This window comes from Myxocyprinus asiaticus, chromosome 9 (genome assembly GCF_019703515.2).
Source record: "Myxocyprinus asiaticus isolate MX2 ecotype Aquarium Trade chromosome 9, UBuf_Myxa_2, whole genome shotgun sequence".
NCBI classification, from domain to species: Eukaryota; Metazoa; Chordata; class Actinopteri; order Cypriniformes; family Catostomidae; genus Myxocyprinus; species Myxocyprinus asiaticus.
The window spans coordinates 35,196,899-35,213,271 of NC_059352.1; the positions used below are offsets into that span (position 1 = coordinate 35,196,899).

Below are 16,373 nucleotides of genomic sequence, written 5' to 3' on the forward strand. Positions count from 1 at the left end.
ATCACACCCATGGCCTTGCCCACTGGTGCTCACAATGAAGGACAAAAGGCCTACTGTCTGTGGCCTCATTACTCCTGAACAAGAAAGGGGACACTTCTGGACTATTTTGAATTATTTTTGTATACAAACATGTACTACACAGACGTCTTTGACTGTTGTCATCTCTCTGTCATGTTTTTAAAAGATGCGGTGTCAAGTTTCAACAAGGAAGAGAAGATGCGTTTCATCAGCTGCTGTGGCTCCTGTTGTTTTGTTGCTTTAACTGCTCAACAAACTGTTCTTTCGCCTATCAGCACTATTTCTAAATATTGGTGTATGTAAACACACACTAGATGGAGGTCTTTGACCATTTTGATTTGTTTCCGGCAATGTGCACATCAGTGTAGGATGATATATTGGATGTGTGCATCTTGTGAAGCAGTCATAAAATGAGTCTTTGCCAAGGAATTGTCACTGAAGGATATGGGGCAGTTAAAAACACTACTGGACCCATTAAAAAAACGTAAGTAAACGGTTTCATTCATTGATATTTTAAATGTCATGATTTTTTATGATGCTGACGTGCTGTGTACACCGGGCGCATCCATTGATGTGACGCAACGGCTTGAGGCTGTCTACACCAATGTGTCAACACAAACTTTCTGAAAAGTTCTTTGTGTTGTTGGCAGTAGTAGCGCCAGCACAAAATAGAACAGGACACCTGTTTGTTTACTGTTGGAGTGACGCTCCGCAACAGATGCTTCCATGGTAGACAGCATCATTGATTATAGCGTCTGGTGTAGACAGAGTGTGAGTGTTAACAGTTGTGCTTGAGATGAATAGTGTAATATATTTGGATGCAATGTATTGGATGTGTTGTGTGTAAACCGTGACAGGTACATTTCTAGTGTTTGGTGCTTGTTTATTCTCTTCCAATTGAGTTTAAAAAATGGCTGAATTTGAGGAGCTGCACGCTGTTAGTCAATCATAACAGACGGTGTTTACACTGAAGTTTAAAGGAGGAGCTGAGGCAAAAATCAAGCTTTTCAGAAAGATGGTCTGAGACGGAGTCAAAAATGATCATATATTACAAAATAATGACTGTTTTGGTGAAATAAAACTTTACTAACATTATCAGTGGACCTCAGGGAAGATAATTAAATTATAAGAAAGAGCATTTCATGATCCTTTAAATCCTTTAAGGTCTCTGAGTTGTCACCACCTCTGAAAAGCCAATCTAATGTTGTTTCGTGTTTTATTACAGGCTCTGTCACTTTCCCTTTTTGCTTGCAGTCTCTTCTCGGTTCGAGGTTTCTTTATTTTGAAAATGGGTGATTCCCCAGAGGGTTGCCTTTTTTAAATGATCCATGGTCAATGTCACTCATTTGTTGTGGTTACAAGCTTTCAGCTTCAAACTACTACCACACCAATCAGTGCACAAATGTTTGCACATTTACAGAAATATTGATGGATTTTCATATTTTTACATCATGAAGAATAATTCTTCATGTCCATTTTCTACTAAGTTATGCAATATAAGGCGATGGAGTGCTCTTATATACTCATATGGTGTGAGTTCCATTCTCCCAGGAAGTAAAAGTTACACAAGTTCATTTCTCATTGTAAATATGTTCAGAGAATAATAAAGTTATGATATCATGCATAACTCAGTGTCCACATGACAGAGACTTCCGCATACCATAGTGTAGGGCTTTACCGGTTGTTTAGATCAGTGTTACTATCAGAAATATTTAATAATTATTTCTGTAGTTATTAATTAATATTTAAATTAATTAATTGGATCTAACTCATTAAAACCTCAGATGGGGCTCCAATAAATGTAGTGTGCTAAGTTTAGGAGCAAGTTTGGTTATTAGCAATAATTAATAATTATCAAAGATAATTATTAAAATCAATAGAACATTGATGAGAATCAATGTTAGCTTTTTAAAATCCTTTAAATCAACAATTATCAAAGATAATCGTTAATTGTTAACATCGATGAAACATTAATTAAAATTAACACTAGCTTATTGATCATTCAAATTCAATCATCAAAGATAATTATCAATTAACAAAAATCAATAGAATATTAATAAGGATTAACATTGACGGGGCACCACCCTGGAATTAGGGACTAATAACCAAATAGTAAAACAGTCTCAATATTAGATTGTTTTCTTAGGAAAATCGACATCCGAAGAATATCGATTTTCGGGAAAAAAAACAATGAAGGAAGGTTTGAATCCGAGCACTGACATCCCGTCAGCATGACACAGGCGTATGCAAAACAAACCAAAACACTTCTCTTTGTAATATAAACAAAAGTTTATTTATGCAGTAAAATCAATTAATAACAAATGCAAACTTCCGACTTACAACCACAAACTAAACAGTGATATGATTAGATATGGAAATAAAAATAATCCTATAACACATAAGGTGTGTGTGTGTGACAGTGTGTGTGTGTAAGGAGGGACGCGCACAAAATAGCGGATGTGACTCTCGTGGAGAGTATGTCACGCGAGACTTCCGGCCAGGGAATATGACCGCGAATGGGGGCGGAGATGGCGTCTACCAGTTAATAACAAATTAACTGGTAGACGTTATTTTGTAGACATTTGTTATTAATAACAAATTAACTGGTAGACGTTATTTTGTAGACATTTCAATGGAAACATGTAAATGCTTCACACTGCAACCCCCCCAATGTTCAAGCCAAATCTACGCCCTTGGGTTCACCACTACCAGCGAAGAGCGACAAACTTCTGGCAAATCTGTGGTGAATGAAAAGCTCATTTGCATGTGAAAATAACAAGCAGTAAATCGGCTGTAAATTTGAGGTAAGTTTGCTGCTAGTTTAGATTTTTTTGTAAGGGATGTTAGTTCGTAGTGCATTTACTAATGTTAACAAATACAACTTTGATTTAAAAATGTGTTAGTATATGTTGAAACTAACATTAACCAAGCTTAACAAATGCTGTAAAAGTATTGTTCATTGTTAGTTCATGTAAACTAATGTTGTTAACTAATGTTAACAAATTAACCTTGTAAAGTGTTACCTATACCTAAAATATTTTATGGGAAAAAAAATGCTGATCACATTACAATAAATTTGAGCTTTTCTGACTATTTTTCTTCATGACTTTTATTAATTCTGACTTTTGGACAACAAACTTCCAAATGTCTACTTTCAAAAGAGACCAAAATTATTATTGTAATACAACGGAGTGATGTACTTAATTATGTCCTTTTTAGGATTGTGCTCAAAACAAGGGGGCGCAAAGCAACAGGTTAAAAATTGTCCTCTTGTGTTTCACAGAAGAAAGTATTCATACGCATTTGGAGTGACATTAGGGTGAGTAAATAATGGGAACTATTTGTTTAACATATCTGTGAATAGAAAATGTGTAAAATCAATCAAAACATCAATAAAGGGTAACAACTGGGCATCTTTGCTTAGAGTAGACATGCAACAGAACTCCTCCCATGAGGCAGCAGAACAGATCTGATGCTGCCAAAAAAGACAGACGTTATTCTGTGTGTGCATTGTCTTAGCATTGTGGATCACAAAAGGAAAAATAATACATCCTGTGCATTTACATTTTGGACCCCAGAATAGCAGGTGAGACAGAATTTTCTTGCATTTGATTGTGTATATTTGTTTCATAAAGCTACTGGAAATAACAAGCTAATGGGATAATCAGGCATTAGTCTGAGGCAAAGCAGCATAAAATGTACACTCACACCTTTACACATAAGGTCTTTGGTGAACGCTTAAGTGGAATTTTAACATATATAGACTGGACATGATGAAAATATTACAGCTACTTTAAAAGATTAGATAAATATATATATATGTGTGTGTGTGTGTGTGTGTGTGTGTGTGTAAAAACAATACTGAACCCACAACACAACATACAGTATTTTGACAACATGTTTTGTTGTGGATAATTCTATTTTGTTGTGGATTAATTCCTTGGTGTTGTCAAATTCTGTTGTGTTGTGGGTTAATTATTTTCTGCTGTAAACATTCCGTTGCTTTGCAAGTACAGATGTGTTGTTCCCAAAAGGCACAACACAACAGCAGCACAACACAACAGCAGTATTTTTTTCCTGAAGGAAAAACACAAAGAAACTGCATTATATTTTCAGTATTATAAGTTAAATTCAAGTTAAAAGTTAATAGTAATTTATTTATTTATTTATTTATTTATTTATTTTTTGTAGTTGATCCCCAAGATGTGTCACAATGCTCGAGTCTGTCTGTTTTTTTTTTTTTTTTTTGTTTTTAAACACATTGTACGTTTGATATGTCTTCTAACATTATGAGCCAAAAAGCTAGTCGGTTTTAGCTATTTTCAAAAAATGAGCTTGGAAACCATTATAGGTAAGGGGAGGGTCAGCTGGACCACCTCCTGTGGAAAATACAGACACAGTGAATTCAGGAGAGGACATTTGTACTTGTAATGACTGTAGATGTAGGAATATAGATCACAAAATACCTCAAGGTAGTGTATGAACCTTTAAACTTCTAAGGTCAGACTTTTATTGTCAGATTGACCTCCTTCTTGTTATGTGCATAAACGGCATAAAGCCAAGGAATGTATAGGAGGCTGAGTCAAAGGGAAATAGGAAAGGTGTTGTCATACTCTACAAAACACAGTAAGCCATCTCTAGCTTTAAGAGGTTGCAGGGTCTTATTCTCAGAAATGCTGTCATAGTCATTTAGAAAATAGCTGAAAAAAGGTGTTTTTAAGAGCTCCCTTCCTTGATTTTCTTTACATATACACTACCGGTAAAGCTTTTGAAACACTTGACTGAAATGTTTCTCATGATCTTAAAAATCTTTTGATCTGAAGGCGTATGCTTAAATGTTTGAAATTAGTTTTGTAGACAAAAATATAATTGTGCCAAGATATTAATTTATTTCATTATAAAACTAAAATGTAATAATAATAAAAAAAAAAAACATTTTTGAAATTGATGACTTGGACCAAATAATAAAGAAAAGCAGCCAATATAGCCCAACATAGATGGGAACTCCTTCAAAACGTTTAAAAAGCATCCCAGGGTGATACCTCAAGAAGTTGGTTGAGAAAATGTCAAGAGTACATGTCTGCAAATTCTAGGCAAAGGGTGACTACTTTGAAGATGTTAAAATATAACATAGTTTTGATTTATTTTGGATTTTGTTGTCACAACATAATTCCCATAGTTCCATTTATGTTATTCCATAGTTTTGATTACTATTATTTTAAAATGTGAAAAATAAAAAATAAATTATAATAAAGAATGAGTAAGTGTTTCAAAACTTTTGACCGGTAGTGTATATTAATCAATGAGCAAGGTATAGGAACAAGATATTGTTAACCCAAAAAAAACAATTTACAAGAATGACTGGCTCTTATAACCAGGGGTGCGTTTCCCGTACAATGACTTAACTCACTGCTTAACCACAATAGTAATTGTTTTTTATTATTTGTAAAGCACCTTTCACAACACACATCGTTTCAAAGCAGCTTTACAGAAAATCATGCATTAACAGAAAATGAAACTCTAATATTTATAAAGTCTTAGAGTCATCATTGTGTAGTTTGATAAAATACGATTGTGAATTGTGTATAAAAATAAGTAATTAAATAATAATTGTGTTTAGAAACCCAGTGAGCAAGCCAAAGGCGACTGTGGCAAGGAACACAAAACTCCATAAGATGTTGGTTAATGGAGAAAATTAACCTTGGGAGAAACCACTCTCACTGTGGGGCCAGTTCCCCTCTGGCTAACATCATGAATATAATGCCAATATTACTTAATTATGTAAAGTGCAAGTCATGGTTTAAAATTATTAAAGGTGCAGTATGAAAGATTCAGAAACTCTTGTTATTAATGACACCTGTGGCCATTAAGTGAACTGCAGCCAGCTACCTGTTGCTCGTGCTCACGCTCGTGCACACACTCCATAGGGACGCGAGCGAGCATCGACCAAAACAATGACGTAACGTACAAAGAGACAAGGTGATTCATCGGCAACATGCTGACAGATGAGGTAGCATAATTATTATTATTTTTATTTTATTAAATCATACAGTAACAATGAAATGCAAAACATATATATATATATAAAATCAACATGTAAACCCCACAACCCCCCCTCCCCAACCCCGCCCCCCAAAAAACAACACTGCGGTCAAACATAAGTAAATATATAGAAATAAAAATCAAACAGACGCACACACACATATATACAGTATACATACATATACATACACATATATATACACATACATGTATACATACATACATACACACACATAATTATCATACTAACTATATTACACTACTCTCTCCACACCCCACCCGAGAGCCCTCCAAAAACTCCAAATACCTGCCCCATTTCCATATAAACATATCCAAGCCACCCCGTCTTCCCGATGACACCTCCTCATAAGCTGCCACCCTCCCCACCTCCGTGCACCACTCCAGATATGGGGGCGCACCAGCTGACCTCCAACCCCTCAAAATAACCTGCCTGGCGATCATCACACAGGTCAGAACCCAGTTCTCTATATGGCCATCCCCCACATCGATGACCACCCCATCGCCCAGAACACAAAGTCTGGGGCAAAACGAATCCCGAGTGCCAACCATGTCGCACACAAAATTCTGAACCTTCGACCAGAATTTCTGGATCTCGACACACCACCAAAAAACATGGGCCATGTCTCCATCCTCCGATTGGCATCTCCAGCAGGTGGGTGTGTCTTTAAAATCAAGCCTATACAGTCTAGAGGGGGTCCAATAAAATCTATGCAAAATTTTGAATTGTATAAGATGCACCCTTGCATCTCTAGATGCAGATTTAACATTTTTAAGAATCTTAGCCCACACTCCTTCTTCCGATGCCAAGTTGAAATCTTTCTCCCAAACTCTCTTGAGAGAAGTTAAGGCTCTGTCCCCCAGACTCTGAATTAACAGGGAGTAGTACACTGATGCCTCATGACCTTTTCCAAAAGCCGCAATCACCTCTCCCAAAGCACCTGCCTCCTTAGGGGGGTGTGTGCTACTCCCAAAAATAGTACAAAGCCGGTGGCGCAGGTGTAAATACCTATAAAACTGAGGTCTGGGGATCCCAAAATGTTGGACCAAGTTTTCAAACGATCTCAACACTCCACTTTCATATAGGTCTCAGAGTGTAGCAACCCCCCTCACAATCCACTCTGGCCAGCAGAAAGGGGACTTGCCAATACACAATCTTGGGTTCTGCCATATGCTTGAGGCAACATTTAAATAAGTGTCCAATTTAAACAATCTGGACGCTTTAGTCCATACCGAGTGTAAATGCGAAATAACAGGGTGTAACTTAACTTTTCCAATTAGTTTGATAGAGACGCTTTGTAATGGTGAAATAGGGGCAAGAACTGCCTGTTCAATAACAAACCAGGGAGGGGCTCTCTCAGGTGGAAGTGACCAATGAGCCAAATGTCTGAGACTGAACGCATTGTAATAAAACAAAATCTTGGGTAGGCCTAGCCCACCTTTGTCTACCGGCCTATGTAACTTATTAAAATGCAATCTGGGACATTTACCATTCCAAATGAAGGACTTCGCTATTCTGTCAAATTGCTTGAAATAAGAGAGGGGGACATCTACAGGGAGAGATTGTAGCAGGTAGTTAAATTTTGGAATACAATTCATTTTAATAACATTAACCTTCCCAATCATCGATAAATGTAATGAAGCCCACCTGCCCACATCGCTCGAAAATGTTTTTATTAAAGGGTCAAAATTAACACTAACTAAATCAGACAAATTTGCTGGGAATAAAATCCCCAAATACTTAATGCCCTGTTTGGGACACTGGAAGGCACCCGGCTGGAAAGCCGTTACTGGACAGTACGCTGTCAGAGCCAAAGCTTCGGATTTAGACCAATTGACTTTGTATCCTGAGAACTTGGAAAAGGAATTAATAATTCTGTGGAGGCAAGGCATAGATCTAGTAGGTTCAGAGACAAATAATAAAATATAATCTGAGTAAAGCAGAAGCTTATGCGCCACACCTCCCGCAACCACCCCTGGAAAATCATCCTCCTTTCTTATCGCGGCTGCTAATGGTTCCAGGGCAAGTCAGAACAATAATGGGGAAAGAGGGCAACCCTGCCGAGTGCCCCTATCCAGAGTAAAATAATCTGAAATTAATCCATTTGTTTGTACCACTGCTACAGGGTGTCTATAAAGTAACTTAATCCAACCAATAAATGTACTCCCGAACCCATACATTTCCAAAATTTAAAAAGATAATCCCATTCTACCATATCAAACGCCTTTTCGCCGTCAAGTGAGATGGCAGCGACCAGAGACTGATCATTCGCTACTGACCACATGATAATGATGAGACGCCTGATGTTATCAGAAGAGCTGTGGCCCTGAATAAACCCCACCTGATCTATATGTATAAGAGATGTCATAACCTTACTTAATCGGTTAGCCAAAATTTTTGACAAAATGTTTACATCTAGTTGGATCAGGAAGATTGGACGGTAACTTATACACTCACTTGGATCTTTGTCCTTTTTAAGAATCAGACTGATCTGGGCTTGTGTCATGGTTGGAGGAAGCTTTCCATTCTTTAATGATTCAGTATAAACTTCTAACAAAAGTGGAGCCAGTTCTGTAGCATAGGATCTAAAAAATTCTGCGGCAAAACCATCTGGCCCCAGAGCCTTGCCAGTAGGTAGGGACTTAATTACCTCGTCAAGCTCCTCCAAGGTTATCTCAGAATCAACAGCATTTTTTTGCTCAGTCTTCAGTTTAGGAAGATCTAATGGTTCCACAAAGTTTCTAATATCTTCATCAGTAGATGAAGACGTGGAACTATAAAGATCAAGATAGAATTCTTTAAAAGCATTATTAATATCAATGGCTGAGGTAAAAACCTCACCACCAGCAGATTTCACTGAGGGAATGATAGAAAGAGACTCTCTCTGCTTTATATATCTAGCCAAAAGCTTCCCTGCTTTGACCCCCGACTCAAAGTATGACTGTCTTGCCCTGAATAACCAAAACTCCACTTTCTGCGACAAAATAGTATTATATCTATATTTTAATCGGGTCAATTCTCTGAGGCCATCAGATTACATACGGTGCTTCAGCTTTGCACTTTTAATATTTCCTTCCAACTCCACGAGTTCTCGTGCTTTGGATTTTTTGATGAATGAGGCATACTGTATGATCTGACCCCTAAGAACTGCCTTAAGTGCCTCGCAAGCCACGCCCGCAGAGGATACCGTGAACCAGTTGGTCTCCATATAAACACTGATTTCAGTCTTTAACATTTGTTGGAAATCAGGATTTTGCAAAAGGGATACATTAAAGCACTAACTATATGATTTATTTTTCTCTATATGTGGCAACACCTCTAAACTCACCAGGATGTGACCTGAGACTAAAATGTTTCCAATTGAGCAATCAACAACAGATTAAATAAGGGATTTGGATATATAAAAAAATCTATTCTAGAATAAATCTTATGGACTGATGACAAAAATGTATAGTCTCTACCAGATGGGTTCAAAAGTCTCCAAATATCTGTAAGACCAAGATTTTTACAAAGCGTCAATGTTGCTCTAGGGGGCTTACACACTTTTGCTTCACTATGATCAAGGACTGAGTCCATCAAAATATTAAAGTCTCCTCCCAAAATTATATCATGAGGGCTGCCAGCAGCTTGTAACATCCCTTCAATATCTATAAAAAAGCCCTGATCATCAGCGTTAGGTGCAGAAATATTAGCCAAAATCAGACTTTGCCCCTGAATTTTTTAAAACAATAATGACTCTTCCTAATTTATCATTAAACTGTTTGAGACATTTGAATTGTAAATGTTTATTTACCAATATAATGACTCCCTTGCTCTTACTTGAGCCAACACAAAAGAAAACATGTCCACCCCATATCTTCCCAAATTTTTCAGCTTCCTGCGAGGAAAGATGTGTTTCTTGAAGAAACACTATATCATATTTCTTACATTTAAGAAAAGAAATAACCTTCCTTCTTTTTATGGGGTGCCCCAACCCATTCACATTCCATGTGGAGAGAGATAGTACACTCATATTAACATTTGACATTTTGATATAATAGAAAAAATTAATTGTGTGCCAAAAACAAAATTATGAAGACCACATTTCAACATCAATGCAACAATCAAACCCCGAACTTTCCCCCAAACAAAACAAACAGAAAAAAGAAAAACGTGCGCATTAACCCCACGCACGAAAGTGCCAACCGGCGTCAATCCCTTTAAACTCAGAGTCCATGAACACCTACAAGAGCCCCCGCAACAACTTTGCCATCGGATTGCTCAATTTTGCCTCACAAATTTGTAAGGCAAAATTACATAACATCAAATATTTTGTAAAACAAACCCCAGCCAATAGGCAGAATAAACACAAAGAACGTGTAGACTCATTCACAGAACTGTCTCAAAGGTGTGTTCCTCACAAAACAAATTCCAGACAATATAAAGCCGTTCAGTTTCCTCGGTTAGACAAACAAATCTTCAGTGAGCCAGCTGATGAGTGCAGCAGATGACATAATCATTCCAATGTCCCACGAAAATACTCCACAAATCATACTCCAGCCAACAGGAGGCATAAGCAACTGACAGACTCATCCATAACTGTCCCAAAGTAGTATTTAACAAAACAAGCTCCAACCGCTAGGCAGAACCAGCACAAAAGGAAACGAAACACGTATCCTGGTTCCTCGGATGGTCAAGAGTCAATTAACTCGGAGGCCACATAAAAGTAAATCCCATGATTTACATAGTCCGCCAACTTTATAAAAGACATCCTTTGTGTGGGCATGAAGATATTTTACAGTCATCCGTAGTGTCTATTCTCAATCTGCCCGGGAACTTCAATGTAAAAGTGATCTTCCATCAATACAAAAGTTTCTTTAAGGAAAAGTGTTAATCCACAAAACAAAACAAACTCCAGCCGCTCGGCAGAGCCAACGCAAAAGAAACAAAAATGGCGCCCAGCTTCCTCCAAAAGCCAGAGTATGTACAGTGAGTCAATCCACTCACAAGAAAAACACCCAGTGGTTACTCACCCATTGTTTCAATAAAAGACATTGCCTGATTGGGTCATGTAAATATTTTGCTGCCAAAACATCAGAGCAAAAGTGATCTTCCGCTGATGTAAGAGTTTCTTGCATTCCTTAAATCGATCGCGTTTCTCTCTTGTCGAGTTCGCACAGTCCGGGAAAAAGAAAATATTGTAATTCTTCTAAGAAAGCTTTCCTTTGCTCCTCGCCTGGTGCAACATGAGATCTTTATCGGATGATCTCAAACATTTGGCCAGAATCGATCGGGGCCTTTCTCCCTCAGCAGATCTGTGAGCTGGGACTCTGTGAGCTCGCTCGATTTCCAGCTTGTGGCCTGTTATATCGAGCAGACTCGGGAAAAGCTCATCTAGGAATTTCACCATATCTCTGCCCTCCTCATGCTCAGGAATTCCAACTATTCTAAATTTATTATGTTATTCCTGCGGCTTCTATTCTCAAGATCTTCAAGCTTTTCAAGAACATGTTCCAAATCAACTTTGGTCGTGGACGGATTAGCGGCTAATTCCCTCTCAGGTGACTCCAAATAATCGATTTGTTTTTCAACATCTGTCACTCTTGTGGCTAGGTCAGAGAATTTTTTTCCATCACCGTAATCGATCAACATATTACAGCAAGATCCTCCAAGTCCGCAAGTACCTTCGTCAACATCACCAACATGTTGGACAGTTGACACTATATTCCTTCTCCCGCTGCGCCATCCAAATCGAGTCCCCGGTCCACAGGCCTGTCTGGGCTTTCATCTTGAACCCGTAAGTGTCTTTTAATGTCTCCAGAGCCCAAGGATTTTGACTTCTTTGCCATGTTTACCTCAAACAGTAAATGTGTAACTGGGTGTATCGGATTTCACCGGATTATATCATGAAAATAATTTTAAAAATCTGCAAAGTGTGCAGAGCTGTCTCTCACACGTTTGCCCTTCGCATGGCGTCACATCCTCGACTCGATGAGGTAGCATAATTAAAATTACACAGTTATGATTGTTTTACTACAAACTTTAAGACTGTTTATTATATTTGACTCTCCAGTGCTAGAACAGGGCTAAAACAAAGTGTGGTTATAGGTCTGGCAATGCGAGACTGTAGTTTGAAGTAATCACATTTCTTTGCATGATACATTGACTGCATTTATACGCAGGGTTGGGGAGTAACGGAATACATGTAATGGGATTACGTATTTAAAATACAAAATATAATTAACTGTATTCCACTACAGTTACAATTTAAATCATTGGTAATTAGAATACAGTTACATTCAAAAAGTATTTTGATTACTGAAGAGATTACTTTGTATTTTATTGTCATTTGTTTCATTTAATATTTAGTCTTTTCAGATATAAATATAATTTATACATATAAATGATTAGATCCAAAGTGCATTTGAACAGCAGTGAAACACTTTCTTATGATGTGTTACATTCATACAAGCAGACAGAGAAGTATGTTTGAAGTAAGTTTGGAAGAAGAAATAGAAATAAACCTTGTGTAAATTGTCAGCTTTACGCTAAGCTAAAATGCTATTTCTAAACATTTTACATGCACGTTACCAGGCACGATCATATTTTTTTATTAAATAAATTCACGCTGGATCATAATTAATTTTTTCTAGTAAGACCTTTGATATTAGGGCAAAAATCATATTCTTGATAATATTTTTTGTATTGTTTTTCTGTAAAAATATCTAAAAATCCTTAAAACAACATCAGTTAGCTTGATCTTGTTTTAGAAACAACACTGCATAAGATATTTAGGTTTTTCAGAGAATGTGTTTTTAACGTGTATTTTGTCTTACTGTACTGGTAGAGTTTTTATAGTCAAAACAAGTGAAAAAATCTACCAGTGCTGAAGAAGTAATCTATAGTATTTAGAATACATTACTGACCTTGAGTAATCTAATGGAATACATTACAAATTACATTTTACAGCATGAATTTTGTAATCTGTAGTGGAATACATTTCAAAAGTAACCCTCTCAACCCTGTTTATATGATAGCCTATGTCGGCGTTAGCTAGCTAGCCAGCTTTATCAATAGCTGTTAGCTAAATTTGGTGGATGATGACAGTAGCTGTTTATAAAATAGACTGTACATTATAAATATGTTGACACAATTCAGTATTGATGTGATTCCATCACAACTGTCATTTTGATATATCGATTCACTATTGTTTTATAATAATAGAATGTATATATTTTCTGTATAACCAAGTTACGTTACACTAACAAATGGGTCTTTTTGCATTATCTTGAACATTGTCTAGCATTCATTTCATGTGTTATTGTAGTTTAGCTAAAATTACACAGATCAATCCTTATGGCACTATATTTCACATGCTTTGCAGTTATGTAAGCTTACCTATCCAATAAGAAGAACGCCAATTCAGATCCCCAAAACCAAACGAAGATCCCTCAAGGAATCAAATGCCCTGCCAATGTTCACTCTAATGACTAATGTTAATGAATGTTAATGGCTAATGAATGAATGAAGTTCATCCTGGATTAACTGCAGAAGTATAGTACGATGTATCATTGGAGAAATTAACTAGCTAGTGATGACTGTTTCCTGAAACCATAACTATGTTGCACATCCATCGTTCAAACCACATTGGTTCAACAATAAACAACTGTCATTAATGATGTTATGCAGGGCGTGCAGTAATAACTTTTGTGGATTTCAAATTATTATAGTTCATTTACATGTACCACAGAAAGCTGTTTAATACGTGAAAGCTACTGAAGACACGAAAGATGCATGCAGTAAATGCGACAGATACATTGCGCTGCAACAGTGGGATTTACCCGACACTCATGCACACTCTTCAAAAACATAAGAAATTCACTTATGTGTTAACATGGACACATGCTGTGTTTTCTGACAGAAGCCGTGTGTTAAACTGCTTTCTCTTAACAGCCTTTAATTCCTTAAACTGCAAAAGGAATGCTGCATTCCTGTCTATGAGACATTTCAGAACACCACTTTCTGCAAAACCCCGGAATAAGCAGTTTAGTTAAGTGCATGTAAACGTGGTCAAAAGTCTTGACAGAATAAAATATACATATATATAGGCTATGAAATTAAAGATATAGAAGCCTCAGCAAATTCAAATGATGTCCACATAGCAAACTAACAAGAAACTATGCTTCTAGCCACAGGTGGAGAGCTATAGTTCCAACCATAACTTTGCGATGCTGTTTTCGAATGTTCCAAATCGTGGCACTATGTTGGCAACGATGGAACTTGCGGCCATAGTTGGCTAACGATGCTTTTGTGAAATGCACCCCAGTGCAGTTAGCTCTTCTTTTGTATTAATTATTGATGTTTACAGCGGTTACCCACAGGGAATGTATTTATTAGGACAAGTAATAAATAGTAATAATAATAATCTAAAATTAATTGATGCAGGTGAAGACTGTCTTTCAATTGTAGTGGTATCATACCTTTCATGTACAGTGTAATATACTTGACATTTAGTGCATTTTTAATTTTCTTTACAAAAATCAAGCATGACCGCCTGGGTCAATCTGGGGTTAAGTGCTCTTAGGGGCTTTCATAAGTTTTCAAGTGGAAAGTTTATGTGTTTGTCACTCGGTCCGTGTACCTTTGGGTAATTCAAGTTTCATTTTTTGAAAGAGAAAATTAATGAAAAACAATTATTTTATTTTTTAAATTATCTTTCAATATCCCAAAATTGAAAAACAGGAAAACTAGTTATTTTTCCTTTTCTCCTTCGCTGCAAGGAAAACAGTGTCGGGTGTAATGCATTACTAAGTAATTAATTACTGTAATTAAATTACTTTATGATTGAAAAATTAAAGTAAGGGATTACTCTTAATTTTTAAGTAATTTAATTACAGTTACTTCTGATGTAATTGCATTAAATATTTTATAGACTCTAGAACAATTCTATATAAACCAATAGTAAATTTAAAATAGAAATTTAACGTCCAATGTTAAAAAAAAAAAAATTCTAATTTAATGCAGCCCTCTTAAATTCTTTGGCCAGTTTATGAATAATTTATTTGATTTTATATAATTTATTTGAAAGAATTAAAAGAAAAGTTTCATGTCTATCTTTGTATTTTTCATCTGGTCGAGGTTGATTAGGGTTTTAGAAAGTAATTAGTAATAAGTAATGCAAGTACAGTAATCTAATTACACTGTAGAATATGTAATTAGTAGTTAATAATTAATTACTTTTTTAGAGTAACTTACCTAACACTGAAGGAAAAGAAAAATCACACGAAAACTAAAACAGAAAATTGCTTGATTTTTCAATGTGTTATAAGACCGCTGTAGGCAGAACATGCTTGTGCCACCCCCATCCACCCTTTTTAATAAAAAAACACATTAATAACATTTAGCGTGCTCTTGAGACATCTGTTTATTGTATACAGTGTCATATAAAAGTTCAAATATGTCCTCATGCTCCCGGAGCAGGAAAAAGCACCCCTCCACGGAAAGAGCATTTGATTAAAATAGCCCACTTTACAGTTTTGTTTTTGGTCCATGATAGGCTTGTTATCTTCTTCGTTTTCTTTTTATGGTTGCACTATACTTTTTATTGGTAAGCAGGCCTTTGATTTCCAATTTATCAGCTAATTCACGATCGTTCACTTTCTCTGCTCCTCTGTGGTGGAATGAACTTCCAACCTCCACACGATCTGCTGCTTCCTTCTCAACATTCAAGAACCAGCTGAAAACACATCTGTTCTGCGAGCACTTAACCAGTACATACTAATTGCACTTACTACTGCACTTAACCTGCACTTAATGTATCAAAAAAACAAAAAACCTTGTCTGTCTCTTTCTTCTGTGCTAGCATCTTTACTACTCCAGCCATTGTGAGAACTTGCCAGTCCTATACTGCAGATGTTGTTAAACTTTGTATGAGAAATTGCTTGGTATGTGTCTCATTTGTAAGTCGCTTTGAATAAAAGCATCTGCCAAATGTCTAAATGTAAATGTTATTCTCTAGCACTGGACAGCACTATTCCAGAAGGAATTCCACACAGTAAAGTAATGCAAAGATTTTACCCTCTCAGGAACTGATCCGCTGAATGAGGACATTCAAGGCCTGCCAGAGTAGGATTGGCCATCATTAGCGGCCAGAATTTTCCCGGTGGGCCGATAAGGCTGGTGCACAATAATATAAAAATAAAAAATCAATAAAAAATGACAAAAATGAATAAATCCTCCTTAAATCATATTATTGCTGTACAAAATATTTACTTTTGAATAAATAAAATAAAAGAATGGCCCCATAACACATAAT

General features: G+C 36.5%; 1 protein-coding gene across 1 annotated transcript in view; it reads left to right on the forward strand.

Annotated features, from left to right (window-relative positions):
• Nucleotides 1-3,511: 3,511 nt before the first annotated feature.
• Nucleotides 3,512-16,373, forward strand: part of LOC127446058 (uncharacterized) — a 67,670-nt gene continuing 54,808 nt past the window's right edge. The window contains exon 1 of the mRNA XM_051706696.1: nt 3,512-3,604. The gene's annotated coding sequence lies outside the window, so the exon portion shown is untranslated. The remainder of the gene's footprint in view (nt 3,605-16,373) is intronic.